Source organism: Cetorhinus maximus, chromosome 7, assembly GCF_964194155.1.
Source record: "Cetorhinus maximus chromosome 7, sCetMax3.hap1.1, whole genome shotgun sequence".
NCBI classification, from domain to species: domain Eukaryota; kingdom Metazoa; phylum Chordata; class Chondrichthyes; order Lamniformes; family Cetorhinidae; genus Cetorhinus; species Cetorhinus maximus.
This window is the reverse complement of record NC_135885.1, coordinates 62,821,974-62,836,661: the sequence shown is the minus strand read 5'-3', so window position 1 is coordinate 62,836,661 and position 14,688 is coordinate 62,821,974. Positions and strand designations below refer to the sequence as shown.

The window sequence follows — 14,688 nt, the reverse complement described above, 5'->3', positions numbered from 1 at the left end:
GAGAAATTTGAAAGCAAGAGTGAGCACTTTAACATCAAGGTGTTTCTTATCCAGGAATTAATGAGAGCACAGGGCTGATGGCTAAATGTGACAAGGTGTGACTTAAGGCATGAGCAACATAGTTTGGATGACCTCAAGTTTATGGAGGAAAGAATGAGCAAGGCCGGCCAGGCGTGCATTTAAATAGCCAGGTCTAGAGGTAACAAAGACATGAATGAGGATTTCAGCAGCGGATAAGCTAAGGTTAGGTGGAGTCGGGCGGTACCCCAGAGGTGGATAAAGGTGATCATGGTGGTGCGGATATGTGATTGAAAACTCATTTTGCGGTCAGATATGGCACTGATGGTGAGAAAAGTCCGGCTCAGCCTCAGATCTGAAATGAGAGGGATGGAATCGTGGCTAGGGAACAGAATATATGACGGGGACTGAAAACAAAGGCTTTGATCTTCCCAATATTTAATTGGAGGAAATTTTCAGTACCACATGTCAGGTAAGCAGCCTGGTAATTTAACAACAGCGGAGGAGTGGAAACAAGAGGTTGTGAGGTAGAGTTGAGTGTCATCAGCATGCAAGGAAAGGCTAACGCTGTGGCCCAGATTTTTGCTCCAGTTTCGGTTGCACAGAGATGGAAGAATCCTGGGGTCTTCAAAACTGACATTTGAAATTTGCTGCCTGGACATCAGAATTTCGATCCAGGGTTATGGGCTGGATTACAAGTCAGGCATTCTACAAAGGAAGAAGTAAGGAGGCTGCCTGGTGTGGAGGCAGGCTGGGTGGAAGGCCTGCATCAGGGCTCCAGCATTGGCCCAGGTTTTTGTTCCCTGGTGCACAGAGACAAGGAGAACTCCCGGTTCTGCAAACCCGGCATCTAAAATGGTCTGCCCAAACTTCCAATTTTCAGTCATGGGTGGGGGTGGGGGATGCAGTGTGGGCTAGAACAGGAGTTGGGACAGACAACCCTGGAAGTAGAGGTCGGAGTCAGGCCCAAAATGGGTTGGGTGACGCTGGCGCAGATGAAAAGTGGGCCCTCGGAAAGGCCCATTTGAGAGGTAGGTCGTCAATGTTGAAGTCCCCGTGCCTGACAGGAAATGTCATTGCCTTTGTGTCCAAACTGTAAATGCTGTCCAACTGTTAGCTGACCCTGGAAAGGCTGGCCCATCCATGAGCTTTCCCTGTGGGAGAATTGTCATTGATGCTGCCTCATCAAAGTGTGCTCCACTGAACTACTGAAAGTGTGGGGTGGATTCTCAAGACATAGCCGTGGAGATGGCATCATCTTGCTACTGCTACCTAGTACAGATATTCTGCAGTCATGCAGTTAGCTGCCAAAACTCAGTGGGTGGATGAATGATGAAAAGTGCCATGCTCATTATCCAATCCGCTTGTCCTCTTGCCACCCATCTATCAGGACATACCCATACAGATGACCCTTGACTTGATCCCTCACAGCTGCTGCATAACGTTGTGAATAAGAGGGAGGAAACCAGTAGGGCTCTCAGTGGTTCCATGCTACCTTGGAGTCACAGCCGGTTTCTTCACCAAACTTTACCCATAATCGTTGATGATGTGGTGATAATGGTTAGTGCATGTAAGCATAGAAAAGTGAATTAGTGCATTGTAATCTGAATGGCTCCTTTTTTATTTTTATTGATAGAATGTCACAGTGTGGGGGAGTGTTGGGTCCAGCTTTTCTGACCAGGACCTTCGCATTTTGATGGAAAAGGTCCAGAAGAGGAGACCAGCCCTGTACCCTGCTGGCTGGCGTTATCCACCTGCAGCAACCAGGAAGGCCTGGATTCCGATTGTGGCTGCAGTGAGTGCAGCAGGAGGCCATCAGTGTTCATGGATTCAATGACCTGCTACGCTCTGTAAGGTGAGGAGCTTGGCTTATCCACACAGAGTTCCACGGAAAGGGTCATTGCAGCATGCTGCACAGAACACACGTGAATGAGCACTGTGATACACAGATGTAGTGAAGAGCAATATCCTTGCATGCATTTTATATATATCAGGCTAACATAAATTCATGTTGCTGTTGCAGTTGAAAAGGATGAAGTGAGCCATGGAGATGGCCTGGACTGGGGTTGGATCAGCCTGGCTGAGACACATCTGTCCTGTGGAACAGATGGCCATGGAGATTGCCAGGGTGCCTGAATAGCTGTCTGTTGGTGATGGTGAATCACTGTTAGCAGGTGTTGGAATCACTATGGCACATTGTGGTAATTGTGGAGATCATGCTGTCACTTCACTTCACTGGGACGTTAGCATGAGAGGGAGTGCAAGGGTGGGGTTGTGTCATAAGGGTAGCGGAATCATGGTTAATATACCTATATAACTCCTTAATAACTCCTTTTGTGTCTCCCACTGGTCCCAGCTCTGCTCCCTCGCCGCCCCAGGACAGATCATCCCTCAGGCATCAAGGGGAAGAAGAGATGTCCGAGGAGGCAGCATCACATCATACTAGCGCACACTCCACCAACTCAGACACAAGCACATTGGAGGAATATAGTGTGTGTGTAGAGTCGGTGGCATTGGGTGAAGGTCATAGCATCAGAATGCAGGAGGAGGAGTCAGATTTCGAGACATCTGTGCACAATTCCCTTTAGAGGAGGGATGAAAGTCATGATCATGCTCCAGTGGGCAGGAATGTGGAGACTCAGGAGTCACCTTTTGATCTTTTTTGATTTTACCCCTTCAGGCATAAACCTTGCTGGAGTGGCCGGTTTTCTTGGGCAGCAGCACAGCCTGGATATTGGGCAGGACCCCACCCTGGGCTATGGTGACCCCTCCCAGCAGCTTGTTGAGCTCATTGCTGTGGATGGCGAGCTGCAGGTAGCGGGGGATCATGCGGATCTTCCTGTTGCTCCAGGCCGCGTTGCCGGCCAACTTGAGGGTCTTGGCCGTCAAGTACTCGAGGGTGGTGGCCAAGTAGATGGGAGCCTCGGCCCCAGCATGCTCGGCATACTGACCCTTGCACAGCAGTTGGTGGATACAGGCGAAAGGGAACTGAAGACCGGCTCTGGAGGAGCGAGTCGTTGCCTTGGCACGCCCTTTGCCTCCGGCTTTACCGCGACCCAGACATCTCTCCCCCAGAACAACCTTCTCCGATGCACAGTATTTAGACAATCAGCAGTAGATGTTCGGACACCTGGCAGAGTTCCCTGAGGCACTTGGAGCTCTAGGAGTGTGAATGGAGGAGTCTGTTGCCGTCATAGACAGATTTTTGAAAGACAAGGAAGTCAAGGGTCATGGGGACAGGCGGCAAAGTGGAGTTGAGAAACAATCACATCAGCAATGATCTTATTGAATGGTGGAGCAGGCCCGAAGGGCTGAATGGCCTACACATGCTCCTAACTCCTATATTCCTATGTTCCAATGTCATGAGCTTCATATTGTCTCAGGGATTTGATTGTATGAGCTATGACCAAGAGAGATTGGCCAATCTCATGGAGAGACACATGCAGCAACACTCGGAGTGGATGCAAAAGCAGCATCTCGGCCAGGAAAGGGTGCAAGCTTCCCTCGATAGCCTGGATCAGTCAGTTCAGAGAGTGAGCGCTGACACCCATGGAATACTTGAGGAGCTGTGTACTCATAACAGGATGTTATAATGGCTACAATGTTGGCATAGCGTTTGCTAGAATGGACGACCTGCTGCACTCCAACCTACAGCCCCATCAACACCACCTTAAGGCCAACCCAAAGCTGTGCAGATCAATGAGGAGGGTGAAGGTACTCACAGCTCCTCAGCACCTTCATCATTCCCCTACCCTCACGTCCCCTCTGCCAGACCCCTTGCCTCCTGCACATGTGCAAGTGACCAAGGCTGCCCATGGAGAGATGTAGAGACCACAGTCTGAAGGAGGTCCCCAGTGGGTACTTGTACGATGTGGCCAGTTACAATGCTCCTCATTACCATGTAGCCATAGAAGAGAGCAGCCTGCCTCCGCCTCTTAGACAACATTGGGGGGCGGGGGTGGGGGGCACTTCATAAGAGCATGCGCGAGTGAAGGGCGCCTTCTCGTCTTGAGCGCTCATGGGTTCACCATGATTACATTTTTCACATTGTATATAGCACATTTGAGCACTTCTTTAATATATTCACTTACACTTGTACAAATAGAGCCCAAAAAGAATGGTAAAGCTATGAAGGCAGTTCTCACCAGTAGGACTGAGTGTGGCATGCTGAGGTCCATCTCGACATGCCATCAACAATTCCAAAGGGCACCTGACCTACCCCAAAGAGCAACTGACCTTCACTACAGTGCACCTTATCTCCCGAAACGGTCCAGGGACCATATCGAAAGGGATTTCTTACCTCGCCAAAGGAGTACCCTGGCTATCCAGATTAATCCACAAAGTTCAGACCTGCTCTTATCTGGTCTAGTCCACACACGTTGGGTTTCATACTGCTCGGCTACCAAAGTCCCACTTCAGTGGAGGCAGCTGATGATTTAAATGTCCAGCTGCCTCCATAAACCTCATATGCCTGAATCGTGGCCCAACCACACCCCCCCAACCCCCCCCAACTCAACCCCCACTTCACCACCAGCCCCCACTATCCAGCCTCCTCCTCCAAATGTGGGAATTGCCATGTTCAAGGTTGGGAATTACAATTTTCAGCCATTTCCTCTATTTTTGCCTTGACGGAGAACCTCTCCATCGTGGCAAAAACCTGGCCTGTGTTTTCAGACGATGTGGCTGTGGGGCAGCATGTGGATGAGAAGTAGCAAGGGACCAGCAGCCCCACCCAGCTGGATGATGGTGAGGGGGCATTGGAAGAGGATGGTGTTGTCAACCTTGTAAAAGGCTGCAGACAGGTTGAGAAGGACAAGATGAGCTGATTTACTTTTGTCACAGGCCACATAGGACTTCGGCTTTGATAAGAGCCATTTCTGCACTGTGGCTAGAATGGAAACCTGATTGGAGGGATTCAAACATGGAGTTCCTGGGAAGTAGGCACAGATTTGGGAGGCAACAACAAGTTCAAGAATTTTAGAGAGGAAAGAGAGGCTGGAGATGGGATGGTAGTTTGCAAGGACGGCCTACGTTTGTCTCCTTGAGGAGATGGATGATGCCAGCAGATTTGAAGGAGAAGGGAATGGATAGAGAGGAGAGAGAATCTTTAACAATATCTCTTAACGTGAGAGGACATGAGGGAATTAGGAGGGAAGCTAGAAAAAGATGTGGTTTGAGGTTTTAGATTAAGGTGAAATTTTGGCTGCATACTTGAGGTAAATAAATGCAGTATAGTCAAATATGTGGTAGGCTGCATGTGATTCGTGAAAGAAGTGCCTTGATTTTCCAAAAGCTGTCTTCTCATTTCATGCTTTCTTATGAATATTAGTGTTTCCACAGTGAGTGTTTATGGCATTAGAAAGAGATTACATAATAAGCGTTTAATTACCATGCACAGCTGTAATGACAAAATAGCTGAGGCTTCACAAGTTAATGGGTGTATCATTTTTGGTTTAGCTTTTACACTCATTGTTTAAAGATGAATTTTTGCAAGTTTTTAGTAGCAGTTAAAACATAAGAAACATCATCATAATTAGTCATAATTTATTATTTAAAGGGGATGTCAATGGTGAGACTTCCTCTTAAATTACTTTGGTATATTATGTAATTGGAAAAGAATATCTACACTAATGTGCCTCTTTGAAAGTGTAAGTAATAGCTTGTATTTATATATTGCCTTTAACATAGTAAAATGCCTTAAGGTACTTCACAAAAATGTTCTCAGACAAAATTTGACACTGAGCCACATGAAGAGATATACCAACAGGTTACCAAAACCTTCATCAAAAAGGTTGGTTTTATTTTTGGTCATATTTTGCTTCTGTGTAAGTGTTTAATTCACTCCCATTTCTCCATTGGGAATGCCTGCCTTGAAGAAGTTCTGCTCTTCTTTCTGACAGGGTTTCCATTTGTCACTTTTATTTTGTTTGTCTTCATTGCTTCTCACGTTGGATCAGGAATCTACCAAATCTCATCTTCACAGTCCCGACTCATGCCATGGGAATTCCAAGTGAAAGTTCAACCTTCATGGTGCCAATCTACCCAGGGTTACAGATATCTCTAAAACATTCAGCATTCCACAAACCACTGTCCTTGCTCTATCCTGAGATTCACACTCAATGCCAGGTGCTGCCACATGCACACTCTCAACCTTTCTCTTCAGCAGCCCCCCACTCATTCTATCAAAGCTGCCGTGGTCCACAGCTTCATTTCATCCTTCATCCCATGCGGTGCTTTAATAGCGATGTTTCTCCTTTCTTTCAGGTGTCAAGGAACGCAAGCTTCAACAACTCATGGATACTAATGTCCCTCCCTTCTTCCCCTTTTAATTTTCACTAACCCAATCTGTTCTTCCAATCTCACCCCATGCCATGTTTTCATGGCCTCCTCTGACCTTCCCCTTCCTGACCCTGAATGATCTGTCCTCAGCAATGGCCTCGGCCTCACCCTGTTACACATCCACCTCAATGAATTTCAAGCCTAGCATGACATTATGTTCTTCTTGTGTCACCTTTGCCTCTGTGCCTGCTTCTTTGGCCAGTATTCCTCCAGCACAATGGATCCTTATTACTGTCTACGGATTTCTTGTTACATCTTGACATCTCCCTCTGGCTGATGAGACTTCCCTTGGTCTTACCATCCAACTCAGCAGCCATCACTGTCAACGTATCATCCTCCATCATTTTTGCCAACACCATCTTCTCCTCCCCTTTCAGCATTCAAAGTGGACTGTTCCTGCCACAACACCCTGGTCCACTCCTCAATCATCCCCCCAATACCTTCTTCCCTTCCCGTGCAAGCGTAAGAGATGCAACATCTGCCATTTTATCACCTCCATTCTCCCCATCCAGGGCCCCAACACCACTTTTGGGAAAACAGTGATTTACTTGTCCTTTTCAATTTAGTATACTCTCTTCCCCGCTCATGATACAGTCTCTTTTACATTGGGGAGACCAAAGATATATTAAGTGACCACTCTGTAGAATTTCTCTGTTCAGTCCACAAGTGTGAAGCTGAGCTTTTGGTCACGTGACATTTTAATCCTCCACTGACTCACCTTTCTTTCCTCTGCCTCCTACACTCTTCCATTGAAGCTGAGGGCAAGCTTGAGAAACAGCACATCATCACTTTATTAGGCACTGTGCAACTTTCTGGACTGAACTTTAAGGTCAATCATAACCTCTGTCACCTTTTGTTGTTGTTTGTGGATAGCAATTGTTGATAATAACTCTTCACACCACCCCTAGACTCATTTTTATTTCTTTATTTGCCCCATCACTATATCCTTTTGCCTTGCATCACATCCCTTTTGTCATTTAATTTCTCCTGTCTTTCACCCTTTCACAGACCTTCCTTGTCGCCCTTTCCCTTCCACCTCCCCTCCCCCATCCATGACTCGACATTTGCTTAAAATCTGTTACATCCCTGACTTTTGCCAGTCCTGATAAAAGGCCATCAACCTGAAATGTTAATTCTGTTTCTCTCTCCACAAATGGTGCCAGACTTGCCGAGTATTTCCAGCATTTTCGATTTTTATTTCAGATTTCAGCCCCTGCAGTATTTTGCATTTGTAAGTAGGTTTAAGTAGGCTAAGGAAGGAGAGAGGTAGAAATGTGGAGAGGTTTAGGAGGGAATTCAAAGGCTAGAGCCTAAGCAGCTGAAGGGAGAGCTGCCAGTGGTAGTGCAATGGAAATTGGTGATTTGCAACCTTTTTTCTTTTGTATGACATATTTGTGCTACTTTAATTACTTCATGTTGGATGCACAGAAACAGGAAAAATCATAAATCAAACACAGATTCGTTGCATTCATTGGAATCAGAAGTGTGAAATAGCTCAACACAAATGAAATGTAAAAAGATAGCTTGGGGCCAGTTCCCTGATCCTATGCATCAGAATTAAAACTGCAGAGCCAGCACATTTGGAGTGTAGAACAGGAAGGGCACAGGCCTTGCACCAAATTCTTTCTGTCCTGTGATTCTCTATTCTTCTATTTCTAGTGAGTTACACTGCTTGAATCCATTTCTATTTGGGCCTCATCATATACCGGTTTCAATGAAAAACTATTGAAATGAACACCAAGTACAATTCAGCAATCATAATGATAGGTTTGCTCCACAGAAGAGTTTTTAAATAGAGTTTATAAGGCATCATTTTCCTATCTTTTCAGTGTAATATATTCTGCAAGACATTTTCCATACTTAAGAAATTTTAATTAGTGTATCTTGTTTTGAGAAAAAAATACATTTGATAGTCATTTGGTTTCTTCTTAAGGTCAGTTGAGGTAAGCTTACTTTAAGGTGTTACGGACAAGAGAGAGAGGCAAACTAAACTCCTTCATTCTCTTGCCACCTGTCTGTAGGCAGAGGTGTTTCTTAGTTGTTTTAAAAATGGGCAGTGCTCTGTTTTCCCAAACCCTCAGCTTGTGAAGTCCAGTTTTTAAAGTGACTTGTGGCAAACTCTCTTTATGATTAAACAGAATATTAGTTTATTCAGACATTCAAACCCGGGAAGATGATTGCAACTTCACACACACAAACACACACACACACACACACACACATGCACATACTCACATGCAATAAGGGGGATAGAAAAAAGGAGTTTTACAACAATAAATAACTTAACAATAAAAGAACCACAGAAATTAACACCAGTTCACATGATTTCCAGAGCCCAGGAAGACAGCGGTGGAGAAACTGTTGGAAGTAATTCTGAGGGACAGAATTAATCTACACTTGGAGAGGCAGGGATTAATCAAGGACAGTCAGCATGGTTTTGTTAAGGGGACATCATGTCTGACCAATTTGACTGAAGTTTTCGAAGGGATGGCCAGGTGAGTAGATGAGGGCAATGCATTTGACGTTGTCTACTTGGGCTTCAGCAAGGCTTTTGATAAGGCCCTGCATGGGAGACTGATAACAAAGGTAAGGGCCCATGGGATCCGATTTGGAAAATTAGATCCAGAATTGGCTGAGTGGCAGGAAACAGAGGGTGATGGTCGAGGGGTGTTTTTGTGACTGGATGCCTGTGTCCACTGGGGTTCCACAGGGATCGATGTTGGGTCCCTTGATGTTTGTGGTATATATAAATGATTTAGACTTGAATGTAGGAGGGTTGATCAGTAAGTTCGCGGATGACACGAAAATTGGTGGGTTGGTAAATAGTGAGGGGGATAACCATAGATTACAGAAGGATATAGATGGGCTGGTCAGATGGACTGGTCAGTGGCAAATGGAATTTTATCCAGATATGTGTGAGGTGATGCACTTTGGCAGGACAAACAAGGCACGGGAACACACAATGAATGATAGAACCCTGGGAAGTACCGAGGATCAGACGGTCCTTGGTGTGCATGTCCACCGGTCCCTTAAGGTAGCGGGACAGGTAGATTAGGTGGTTAAGAAGGCATATGGGGTATTTGCCTTTATTAACTGAGGCATAGAATATAAGAGCAGGGAGGTTATGCTGGAACTGTATAAAACACTGGTTAGACCACAGCTGGAGTATTGCGTGCAGTTCTGGAATCCGCTTTATAGGAAGGATGTGATTGCACTAGAAAGAGTGCAGAGGAGATTTACCAGGATGTTGCCTGGGCTGGAGAGTTTTAGTTATGTGGAGAGATTGGATAGACTGGGGTTATTTTCCCTGAAGCAGAGGAGATTGAGGGGGGACATGATTGAGGTGTATAAAATTATGAGGGGCATAGATAGGGTAGACAGGAAGGAACTTTTACCCTTAGTGGAGGGATCAATAACCAGGGGGCATAGATTTAAGGTAAGGGGCAGGAGGTTTAGAGGGAACATGAGTAAGAATGTTTTCACCCAGAGGGTGGTGGGAATCTGGAACCCACTTCCTGAAAGGGTGGTGGAGGCAGAAACCCTCAGAACATTTAAGAAGTATTTGGATGTGCACTTGTGATGCCACGGCATACTAGGCTATGGGCCTAGTGCTGGAAAATAGGATTAGAATAATTAGGTACTTGTTTGACTGGCGCAGATGCGATGGGCTGAAGGGCCTTTTTCAGTGCTGTAGAGCTCTATGACTCTATGACTATGATTCTATGACTCAAAGTCCAGAGGTGCGGTGTCCCTTCTTGGAGAATTTAGTTCTAGGTAAAGACAACAGCGCAGACTTGCTTTAAAATGGATATTGATGCAGCGAGATGAGATTGCTGTGCATAGACTTGGTCTGTTTTGCAGGCGATGATCAGAGGTTTCCAGTGAAACAGGCTTCCAGTGGCTGAGACTTGTTATAGGTTGCTTTGTCAACCTGGAGTCCTGCTGTTGAATCTTGCACATTGGAGGTACATCAGCAGACTGAATTAAGAATCTCAAAATGTAATAATAGAAGCGTTTCAAAGGTCAGAGGCTTGGATCATGTGGTGTGGCCCATTAACGAGGCAATTCCAGATTCTGTGCCTCTAATTAAATCCATTGTCCACCTTATGAAATGAATGGTGGCTCTTAGCGCCTCTGCACAGATAACGGGTTTTGATGGTTCTCCCTTTGTTATAGTTTAGGATGGAGAGATCAGCCGCCTGCTGCTCCCCTGATTTCAATTATTGTAAGGTCCTCACAAAGAGAAGTATGGGATTCCACACTGATAAGGGTTGTTTTGTCTTGCAACTGCTGTTTGAACATTTCCAGAAGTTGTAGCAAATGTTGTGCGTCATGTGACCTGTAAGAGCCATCTTTTGGTTCAGCATTGTCCATTTTAAGTAAGGTTTGATTTTAAACAGTTTATGATCCCTTTCATGTCTTAGGGGCAAGACAAAGATAAGCACCACAGATCTAGTCATCAATGAAGTGGTACACGATGGAAGAAGGCTTGGCAGGCAAATTAGCAGCCACCAGACATTCTCAAACCTGGATAAGTGCATCAGCTTACCACAGGTCAAAAGGACAGAGCTGTAACATCTCTAGCAAGGAACTCTGCTCCTAACATCTAACACAGAGATATAGGGCTATGTTTTGCCTGCCCCCTCAAGGTGTATTTTCGGTAGGCGGTGGCAGGTAAAATAGGGCAGGTGCCCACCCACCACCTTCCTTCCCAACCCTGAGCTCACCCCCATAATATGGTGGTGGGCAGCCCTCCTGCCATATTTAATAGGTAATTAGGCTTGTTACCAAGCCAATTGATCTTGATAACAGGCTGCCTATGCCATAAAACAGTTGGCGTGAGCAGCTGGGTGGGAGTATGAAGTCTGATTTTTTCAAATAAGCTCTTCAAAGGGCGGCAAAGAAGAGAGGTTCTCTTTTTGGATCGAGGGGCAGCAGCCTTAAAAAAGAACACCCACTTTCTTCCTACCCACCTGCTACCTTAAACATACATCTTGTCCTCCTCCCTAACCTGCCCAAACCCACACTGCCCAAGAGCCCAGACCTGTTTCCAAGGATCCATGGGCCTTCTTCTTTTTCCTCATTGTAATTCCAGCAGCGCCCACTAATGCGCCTTTGGCGCTGCCGGGGCTGATGGAGCTGCCGGACAATCAGATTGTCCGGCAGTTCCCAAGGGCGGGACTTTCTCCCTATTAAGAGGCAGAAGTCCCACTCTGCCTCTGTTTAGTCCAGCCGCAGTGCTCTATGGCTGCGGGTTGGGCTGGTGTGGAGTGGGTAGGCTCCACGCTGACTTTGCTTCTGGAGGTGGGGAGGGGGTGTGGGAAGGGGTGAGACATCCTCTCCCATGTAATTGGTCTGATCACCATTGCCATGTACTTTATAAAGGCAACTTATGCTTAGCATTGATATCACTTTTATCATTCCCTTGTTGAGCAGTATGATAGGCAGGTTCACTATTTATACACTGGTGCATTTTCAAAAATATAGGACGTCAGTAATTGCTGCTGTGTGTTGACAGGTATGGATTGGTTGGGCTGAATGGCCTGTTTCTGTGCCCTCGATTTATCCGGAAACCTTTGAAATGCTTGAGTGTCACAAAGCTTTCAACTATAGTGGAGGCAGTGGCGTAGTGGTATTGTCATTGGACTAGTATTCCAGAGACCCAGAGAAATGTTCTAGGGGTAGATGGTGAAATATGAATCCAATAAAAATCTGGGATTAAAAGTCTAATGATGACCATGAAACTATTGTCGATTGCCGCAAAAACCCATCTTTTCACTAATGCCCTTTAGGGAAGGAAATCTGCTGCCCTTACCTGGTCTGGCCTACATGTGACTCCAGACCCACAGAAATTTGGTTGACTCTTAAATGCCCTCTGAACAGGTTAATTAATAAATGCTGACCTAGCCCACATCCAAATAAAAGAATGGTTCATCTTGATGTTTGCCCTGCTAAGATATGGGTATGCATAAGACTCAATGAAAGAACTGTAAGGTTATGTGAAAGCTTGGTAGGGACAAACAGTAGAAGTGGAACCAGTTGACAGGCTAGAGTTTGTGCCATCCACCTGGTGTCTGATACAGTTGTTTAGTCTTAGCTTGCCTGATTCCTTCAAAAATATTGTCTATTCCCACATCAGTTGCCTGATACAACAGGTACTCTAGATTATATTCAATTCATTCACTATCTTCTGACAAACATGATGTATCACAGTGCCTTGGAGAAGATGCCTTGGAGTGCCTCGGACTCACCTCACACGGCAAATATTCACTTCATCCATCAAGTAAAGCGGAGAATGAGAGCCGTGTTGTTTAGCCATGTGAACATCTCGACATTTTAGCTGACCTTTTGACTTTGCCCACCAATTCTTCCCCTTCAGATAGCCTTTTAAAAAGCTGAAAACTGCTTATGCCATTTTTGAGCTTTGGAAAATTCTCCACCATTTTTCTTTGGCCTTTAATTTTGAGCACCAGCCCTTTAAGGTCGCCATGCACCTAATTTGGCAGGCCTGCCTTTGTTAAAGTTCCAGCACAAGACTGAAGATTACCAGGGAGCATATTTGACAAAGCTGACTCCACCTCCACTAAGTCTGGTGTAATCAGCTCCTCATTCCAACAGTCCAGTTGTGCACACAACTGCCATTTCACAGCTGCATTTTCCCCTTGATTGAGAAATCAGTCCCGTTGATTCATTAAAATATACAAACAAGCCTTTTCTTTGATAGAAGTATTTACATATCGGCTTCAAACTTTCCTTCTTTGTTCAGATAACATTAAGAATGAAGACAGCATTTATCTGTTATTTATCCAGGCTTTGAAAGGAAACCTTGGATAAACTGATATCCATGCTTTCAGTTATTTAACATTAAGCTGTTGCATCCACTATGGCCTAAGCATATTTAATAAACTGGAGATGAAACAGCATTCAGTAGAAAAAGAACCTTATTATTAAACAATCACTCAATCAAAATGAATTTGGTTTTAGTATCGTGTTTATTCATAATCCCACACCGAACGTGGATGGAGCTCAATACCACAGTGGAGCTTCATTAGCAAATCACCAAACACCCAGGGCAAACTATTTTTATTCTGACACAATACACTGAAGAAAAGGATAGTATTATAAACAATCTGTTTAGGAGTCATTATTAATGAATTGTCCTGGTCTCACAAGAGTTGGTAGTGGGTAGCTTATTAGGCTATTCAAGCGCATATTGTGAAAAGATAAATATTATTTGCTGGCAATTAATTTGTACTGGCTATTGTCCAGGGATAATCAGTATCTACAGTCAAATGCCTGTAATTCATTGGTTTGAAGTCCTAGTATGCTAAGCTGGAACTATCAGAAATAAAATCGACGTTCAAATAGAGGAATAGGTACAAAAATATATCTATATAGCAATTTGTTTTATGCCAAATCACTTCAGTTTCCAAGAAAGTTAATATTTATAGTTGCTTAAATTAGGCCCTCAAAAATTTCAGAGAGCAAGCACTATTCGGAGTAAGTATTCTCCACTGCCTACTTCGTGGAAGCTGTATCATTCAGAGAGAATTTAAAACACGTTAGAACCACAGATTTATTTTGTGCATTTAGACCCTTATAATCTTGGCTCTTTCGAAACCTGTTCTGAAAATGTGATGTTCTACAAGACTGAGAGGCCCTAGATGTCAAGTCGTGCACATCACAGTTAACCTATGAGATGTCCAGATTCTCGTTGCTTATCACGGCAATCAAGCCATCAGGATACTCTGGAGCTTTGGCCTATACACAAACTAGGGAAATCAAGCTTCTGTTACACTTTGTTGCTTATCCTTTTGTGCTAACTGTGCAATCCATGTAAGATATTGTTGTCCTTCTAAAGATTATGTGCCAAGACATGAAACAAAAGCATTAGTGCTCAGAGAGGTTCCACTCCCAAAGTGTCAGCACTCAGCAGGGGCAGTGACTGCTTGAATAAATGAATATAGCAATATCAACATTTTTAATCTCTGTATGTCATCCACTGTGGTGTTTATAGGTGGCATCTGCAAAACTGAGTTATTTTGGGGGAATCATTAAAACATATTTGAATTGGTAATGATCTCTACAGAAAGGAAAGTTTAACAAAACAAGTTTGTCATGCGAATTGTTCTTCACCAAGATGCAAAATTGAATGTATTCTATTTGCAGAGCAAATAAAGTACCTTTTTAGTCTCTGGTGGTGGAAATGATCATTTGCTGTTTGCTGCAATGAGATGATGCCTACATAGAGAAATGTGAAATACATTATCCTGAGCATTTGAATCTTTGGTAAACAGAGGTGTACTCATTCCCTTCTTTTGCCATCAACGA

At 44.6% G+C, this 14,688-nt stretch overlaps 1 pseudogene; it reads right to left on the bottom strand.

Annotated features, from left to right (window-relative positions):
• LOC144682410 (uncharacterized) overlaps nt 1-6,716 on the bottom strand; it is a 266,037-nt pseudogene extending 259,321 nt beyond the window's left edge.
• Nucleotides 6,717-14,688: the final 7,972 nt, after the last annotated feature.